General features: G+C 62.5%; 2 non-coding genes across 2 annotated transcripts; both read right to left on the bottom strand.

Moving 5' to 3' along the window:
• Positions 1–5291: 5291 nt before the first annotated feature.
• On the bottom strand, positions 5292–5410 carry LOC125981534 (5S ribosomal RNA). Its single transcript, XR_007486036.1, has one exon. It is a non-coding gene; the product is annotated as a 5S ribosomal RNA (ribosomal RNA).
• Positions 5411–6045: 635 nt separating this feature from the next.
• On the bottom strand, positions 6046–6164 carry LOC125981600 (5S ribosomal RNA). Its single transcript, XR_007486088.1, has one exon. It is a non-coding gene; the product is annotated as a 5S ribosomal RNA (ribosomal RNA).
• Between the last annotated feature and the right edge of the window lie 1336 nt (positions 6165–7500).

Raw genomic sequence — 7500 nt, 5'->3', positions numbered from 1 at the left:
TGGCCGAAAATAGCCCCCGCCGAGCGGATCGGCTGTTTATAAGCACCGCGGAGGTGGTCGCGGCGCCTCATTCGACTTCCAGCGGCCGGCGAGCTCGCGCACCCGCCCGGCACATCCGGGAGGCCGTGCGCACGAGCCAAGTGGACGAAAATAGCCCCCGCCGAGCGGATCGGCTGTTTATAAGCACCGCGGAGGTGGTCGCGGCGCCTCATTCGACTTCCAGCGGCCGGCGAGCCCGCGCACCCGCCCGGCACATCCGGGAGGCCGTGCGCACGAGCCAAGTGGCCGAAAATAGCCCCCGCCGAGCGGATCGGCTGTTTATAAGCACCGCGGAGGTGGTCGCGGCGCCTCATTCGACTTCCAGCGGCCGGCGAGCTCGCGCACCCGCCCGGCACATCCGGGAGGCCGTGCGCACGAGCCAAGTGGCCGAAAATAGCCCCCGCCGAGCGGATCGGCTGTTTATAAGCACCGCGGAGGTGGTCGCGGCGCCTCATTCGACTTCCAGCGGCCGGCGAGCTCGCGCACCCGCCCGGCACATCCGGGAGGCCGTGCGCACGAGCCAAGTGGCCGAAAATAGCCCCCGCCGAGCGGATCGGCTGTTTATAAGCACCGCGGAGGTGGTCGCGGCGCCTCATTCGACTTCCAGCGGCCGGCGAGCTCGCGCACCCGCCCGGCACATCCGGGAGGCCGTGCGCACGAGCCAAGTGGCCGAAAATAGCCCCCGCCGAGCGGATCGGCGGTTTATAAGCACCGCGGAGGTGGTCGCGGCGCCTCATTCGACTTCCAGCGGCCGGCGAGCTCGCGCACCCGCCCGGCACATCCGGGAGGCCGTGCGCACGAGCCAAGTGGCCGAAAATAGCCCCCGCCGAATGGATCGGCTGTTTATAAGCACCGCAGAGGTGGTCGCGGCGCCTCATTCGACTTCCGGCGGGCGGCGAGCTCGCGCACCCGCCCGGCACATCCGGGAGGCCGTGCGCACGAGCCAAGTGGCCGAAAATAGCCCCCGCCGAGCGGATCGGCGGTTTATAAGCACCGCGGAGGTGGTCGCGGCGCCTCATTCGACTTCAAGCGGCCGGCGAGCTCGCGCACCCGCCCGGCACATCCGGGAGGCCGTGCGCACGAGCCAAGTGGCCGAAAATAGCCCCCGCCGAGCGGATCGGCTGTTTATAAGCACCGCGGAGGTGGTCGCGGCGCCTCATTCGACTTCCAGCGGCCGGCGAGCCCGCGCACCCGCCCGGCACATCCGGGAGGCCGTGCACACGAGCCAAGTGGCCGAAAATAGCCCCCGCCGAGCGGATCGGCTGTTTATAAGCACCGCGGAGGTGGTCGCGGCGCCTCATTCGACTTCCAGCGGCCCGCGAGCTCGCGCACCCGCCCGGCACATCCGGGAGGCCGTGCGCACGAGCCAAGTGGCCGAAAATAGCCCGCGCCGAGCGGATCGGCTGTTTATAAGCACCGCGGAGGTGGTCGCGGCGCCTCATTCGACTTCCAGCTGCCGGCGAGCCCGCGCACCCGCCTGGCACATCCGGGAGGCCGTGCGCACGAGCCAAGTGGCCGAAAATAGCCCCCGCCGAGCGGATCGGCTGTTTATAAGCACCCCGGGGGTGGTCGCGGCGCCTCATTCGACTTCCAGCGGCCGGCGAGCTCGCGCACCCGCCCGGCACATCCGGGAGGCCGTGCGCACGAGCCAAGTGGACGAAAATAGCCCCCGCCGAGCGGATCGGCTGTTTATAAGCACCGCGGAGGTGGTCGCGGCGCCTCATTCGACTTCCAGCGGCCGGCGAGCCCGCGCACCCGCCCGGCACATCCGGGAGGCCGTGCGCACGAGCCAAGTGGCCGAAAATAGCCCCCGCCGAGCGGATCGGCTGTTTATAAGCACCGCGGAGGTGGTCGCGGCGCCTCATTCGACTTCCAGCGGCCGGCGAGCTCGCGCACCTTCCCGGCACATCCGGGAGGCCGTGCGCACGAGCCAAGTGGACGAAAATAGCCCCCGCCGAGCGGATCGGCTGTTTATAAGCACCGCGGAGGTGGTCGCGGCGCCTCATTCGACTTCCAGCTGCCGGCGAGCTCGCGCACCCGCCCGGCACATCCGGGAGGCCGTGCGCACGAGCCAAGTGGCCGAAAATAGCCCCCGCCGAGCGGATCGGCTCTTTATAAGCACCGCGGAGGTGGTCGCGGCGCCTCATTCGACTTCCAGCGGCCGGCGAGCTCGCGCACCCGCCCGGCACATCCGGGAGGCCGTGCGCACGAGCCAAGTGGACGAAAATAGCCCCCGCCGAGCGGATCGGCTGTTTATAAGCACCGCGGAGGTGGTCGCGGCGCCTCATTCAACTTCCAGCGGCCGGCGAGCTCGCGCACCCACCCGGCACATCCGGGAGGCCGTGCGCACGAGCCAAGTGGCCGAAAACAGCCCGCGCCGAGCGGATCGGCTGTTTATAAGCACCGCGGAGGTGGTCGCGGCGCCTCATTCGACTTCAAGCGGCCGGCGCGCTCGCGCACCCGCCCGGCACATCCGGGAGGCCGTGCGCACGAGCCAAGTGGCCGAAAATAGCCCCCGCCGAGCGGATCGGCTGTTTATAAGCACCGCGGAGGTGGTCGCGGCGCCTCATTCGACTTCCAGCGGCCGGCGAGCTCGCGCACCGGCCCGGCACATCCGGGAGGCCGTGCGCACGAGCCAAGTGGCCGAAAATAGCCCCCGCCGAGCGGATCGGCTGTTTATAAGCACCGCGGAGGTGGTCGCGGCGCCTCATTCGACTTCCAGCGGCCGGCGAGCTCGCGCACCCGCCCGGCACATCCGGGAGGCCGTGCGCACGAGCCAAGTGGCCGAAAATAGCCCCCGCCGAGCGGATCGGCTGTTTATAAGCACCGCGGAGGTGGTCGCGGCGCCTCATTCGACTTCCAGCGGCCGGCGAGCTCGCGCACCCGCCCGGCACATCCGGGAGGCCGTGCGCACGAGCCAAGTGACCGAAAATAGCCCCCGCCGAGCGGATCGGCTGTTTATAAGCACCCCGGAGGTGGTCGCGGCGCCTCATTCGACTTCCAGCGGCCGGCGAGCTCGCGCACCCGCCCGGCACATCCGGGAGGCCGTGCGCACGAGCCAAGTGGCCGAAAATAGCCCCCGCCGAGCGGATCGGCTGTTTATAAGCACCCCGGGGGTGGTCGCGGCGCCTCATTCGACTTCCAGCGGCCGGCGAGCCCGCGCACCCGCCCGGCACATCCGGGAGGCCGTGCGCACGAGCCAAATGGCCGAAAATAGCCCCCGCCGAGCGGATCGGCTGTTTATAAGCACCGCGGAGGTGGTCGCGGCGCCTCATTCGACTTCCAGCGGCCGGCGAGCTCGCGCACCCGCCCGGCACATCCGGGAGGCCGTGCGCACGAGCCAAGTGGCCGAAAATAGCCCCCGCCGAGCGGATCGGCTGTTTATAAGCACCGCGGAGGTGGTCGCGGCGCCTCATTCGACTTCCAGCGGCCGGCGAGCTCGCGCACCCGCCCGGCACATCCGGGAGGCCGTGCGCACGAGCCAAGTGGCCGAAAATAGCCCGCGCCGAGCGGATCGGCTGTTTATAAGCACCGCGGAGGTGGTCGCGGCGCCTCATTCGACTTCCAGCGGCCGGCGAGCTCGCGCACCCGCCCGGCACATCCGGGAGGCCGTGCGCACGAGCCAAGTGGCCGAAAATAGCCCCCGCCGAGCGGATCGGCTGTTTATAAGCACCGCGGAGGTGGTCGCGGCGCCTCATTCGACTTCCAGCGGCCGGCGAGCTCGCGCACCCGCCCGGCACATCCGGGAGGCCGTGCGCACGAGCCAAGTGGCCGAAAATAGCCCGCGCCGAGCGGATCGGCTGTTTATAAGCACCGCGGAGGTGGTCGCGGCGCCTCATTCGACTTCAAGCGGCCGGCGCGCTCGCGCACCCGCCCGGCACATCCGGGAGGCCGTGCGCACGAGCCAAGTGGCCGAAAATAGCCCCCGCCGAGCGGATCGGCTGTTTATAAGCACCGCGGAGGTGGTCGCGGCGCCTCATTCGACTTCCAGCGGCCGGCGAGCTCGCGCACCGGCCCGGCACATCCGGGAGGCCGTGCGCACGAGCCAAGTGGCCGAAAATAGCCCCCGCCGAGCGGATCGGCTGTTTATAAGCACCGCGGAGGTGGTCGCGGCGCCTCATTCGACTTCCAGCGGCCGGCGAGCTCGCGCACCCGCCCGGCACATCCGGGAGGCCGTGCGCACGAGCCAAGTGGCCGAAAATAGCCCCCGCCGAGCGGATCGGCTGTTTATAAGCACCGCGGAGGTGGTCGCGGCGCCTCATTCGACTTCCAGCGGCCGGCGAGCTCGCGCACCCGCCCGGCACATCCGGGAGGCCGTGCGCACGAGCCAAGTGGCCGAAAATAGCCCCCGCCGAGCGGATCGGCTGTTTATAAGCACCGCGGAGGTGGTCGCGGCGCCTCATTCGACTTCCGGCGGGCGGCGAGCTCGCGCACCCGCCCGGCACATCCGGGAGGCCGTGCGCACGAGCCAAGTGGCCGAAAATAGCCCCCGCCGAGCGGATCGGCGGTTTATAAGCACCGCGGAGGTGGTCGCGGCGCCTCATTCGACTTCCAGCGGGCCGCGCACTCGCGCACGCCGCCCGGTTCAAATTTTCTAAGTGCAACGCACAATGAGATGCATGAGAAACGGCCTTGGTTACCATCACATTTGAAGCGATGAATACGAAGTTAAATTTTATGACTCGGTGTATAAGTCGAGGTCGATTTTTTTCGGTCGATTTTGGATCGAAAATGGTCGACCAATACACCGGCAAATACGGTATATATACTTATTATAAATGTAGTATTTATTTATATAGATTTATTGTTTATTTATATATATAAAGGCAGGTCCGCAAAAATATTTCTGACGCGTAGCCGGTCCGTGGCGCAAGAAAGGTTGGGGACCACTAGTCTAAAAGAATCTGGCCGTAACTGGAATAGGGTTCTACGCGAATGCCCAACGGAAAAGTGAAGTGCACAAAACCTGCATTTGGCTGTATCAAAATAAATGTCATGAAAAAGGTAAAAACACTACATGGAAGCGCAATGTGTTGTGCTGGGTTCTTTTACAAGTAAAGACTGCTGCTTTGAGTTCACAGGGAGCCATGCTCTTTATTCACTGTACATAGAGGTTTTTAACTCGTGTTGTAGTTTCAGTGTCGGAGTTCAAACTAGGCTTGCAGTTTCCGAATGCCATTCTTGATGGGTGCTGTAAAAAGTTCTTGGCTTAAACGATTGAAGTGCACATAAGAAAAAAAAAAAAAAAAAAAAGCTTACGGTAACTGGTATTCCCAGGCGGTCTCCCATCCAAGTACTAACCAGGCCCGACCCTGCTTAGCCTCCGAGATCGGACGAGATCGGGCGCTCTCAGGGTAGTATGGCCGTAAGCCGTGAGACCGCTCAGAATTTTTCATTTTATAGACACAATCGCCCCTGAAACCATGCCAAGCAGCGGCGGGACTTGATGGCTGTGGTAAAAGTTTCCTTTCACAATTGACGTGGGAAAAAAAAAAAAAAAAAAAAGGCTTTCAGCACCTGGTATTCCCGGACGGTCACCCTTCACTTTTGTTTTTTTTTTTGTTTTTTTTACAACCAGGGCCGAAACAGTCTTTCTTCCAAGGCTTTTGGTGTTTTCTGGAAACATGGCTATCATGAAAAGTTATTGACAGCTTTTTATGCGGTAGCACGAATTTGCCGTTGCGACCTGCATTTTGCTGAATCAAAATAAATGCCTTGAAAAGTTTAAAAACACTTCATGGAAGTGTTGTGTTGGGTTCTTTTACAACTCAAGCCTGCTGCTTTGAGTTCACAGGGAGCCATGCTCACTGTACATAGTCTGCTCTCTAGCGGTAAAAAATTTAACTACAATGCTGTGGATGTCACCACATAATATAGCTTTCAAACTCGTGTTATAGTTTCAATGTCGGAGTTTAAATTAGGCTTGCTGTTTCCGGATGCCATTCGTGATGGGTGTTGTAAAAAATAGCTTCTTAAACGATTGAAGTGCACATAAGAAAAAGAAAAAGCTTACAGCACCTGGTATTCCCAGGCGGTCTCCCATCCAAGTACTAACCAGGCCCGACCCTGCTTAGCTTCCGAGATCGGACGAGATCGGGCGTTCTCAGGGTAGTATGGCCGTAAGCCGTGAGGTGACCCAACATTTTGCATTTTATAGACACAATCGCCCCTGAAACTAGCGAGCGAGCCAATGAAGCCTTCAAAACTGCTTCGGCACATGGAGACCAAGCATCCTGCATTAAAAGACAAACCTTAACCACTTCGGGTTTCATTGTCTCCGATTACGCCTGGATGGGACCGGCTCGTTTCTGAGAAACAAGCTCGGTGCTCCCAATAATTCAACGTAATGGTGACTTTTATTTTTATGTGGTTTATATTTGTTTTTATGCCAGTCGTATCATTTTATTTAATCGTATTTACCGTATTTGCCGGTGTACAGGTCGACTCGGTGTATAAGTCGACCCCCTAAAATTCGACGGAAATTTACGATTTTATGATATATCCTTTGTATAAGTCGAGCTCAATTGTTGCATTATATTAAACTTCAAAATTCAATATGCGAAATTTATTGACGAAATGTGTTCAAATTCTGGGAGGCCGTGCGCATGCTGCTGTTTATAAGCACCGCGGAGGAGATCGCGGCCGGCGAGCTCGCGCACGCCGCCCGGCACCAACGGGAGGCCGGAAATAGCTCCAAGCGGGGGTGGTCGCGGCGCCTCATTCGACTTCCAGCGGCCGGCGAGCTCGCGCACCCGCCCGGCACATCCGGGAGGCCGTGCGCACGAGCCAAGTGGACGAAAATAGCCCCCGCCGAGGGATCGGCTGTTTATAAGCACCGCGGAGGTGGTCGCGGCGCCTCATTCGACTTCCAGCGGCCGGCGAGCCCGCGCACCCGCCCGGCACATCCGGGAGGCCGTGCGCACGAGCCAAGTGGCCGAAAATAGCCCCCGCCGAGCGGATCGGCTGTTTATAAGCACCGCGGAGGTGGTCGCGGCGCCTCATTCGACTTCCAGCGGCCGGCGAGCTCGCGCACCCGCCCGGCACATCCGGGAGGCCGTGCGCACGAGCCAAGTGGCCGAAAATAGCCCCCGCCGAGCGGATCGGCTGTTTATAAGCACCGCGGAGGTGGTCGCGGCGCCTCATTCGACTTCCAGCGGCCGGCGAGCTCGCGCACCCGCCCGGCACATCCGGGAGGCCGTGCGCACGAGCCAAGTGGCCGAAAATAGCCCCCGCCGAGCGGATCGGCTGTTTATAAGCACCGCGGAGGTGGTCGCGGCGCCTCATTCGACTTCCAGCGGCCGGCGAGCTCGCGCACCCGCCCGGCACATCCGGGAGGCCGTGCGCACGAGCCAAGTGGCCGAAAATAGCCCCCGCCGAGCGGATCGGCGGTTTATAAGCACCGCGGAGGTGGTCGCGGCGCCTCATTCGACTTCCAGCGGCCGGCGAGCTCGCGCACCCGCC

This window comes from Syngnathus scovelli, chromosome 14 (assembly GCF_024217435.2).
Source record: "Syngnathus scovelli strain Florida chromosome 14, RoL_Ssco_1.2, whole genome shotgun sequence".
NCBI lineage: Eukaryota > Metazoa > Chordata > Actinopteri > Syngnathiformes > Syngnathidae > Syngnathus > Syngnathus scovelli.
The sequence above is the reverse complement of the archived record's forward strand: the minus strand, read 5'-3'. Positions and strand labels throughout refer to the sequence as shown.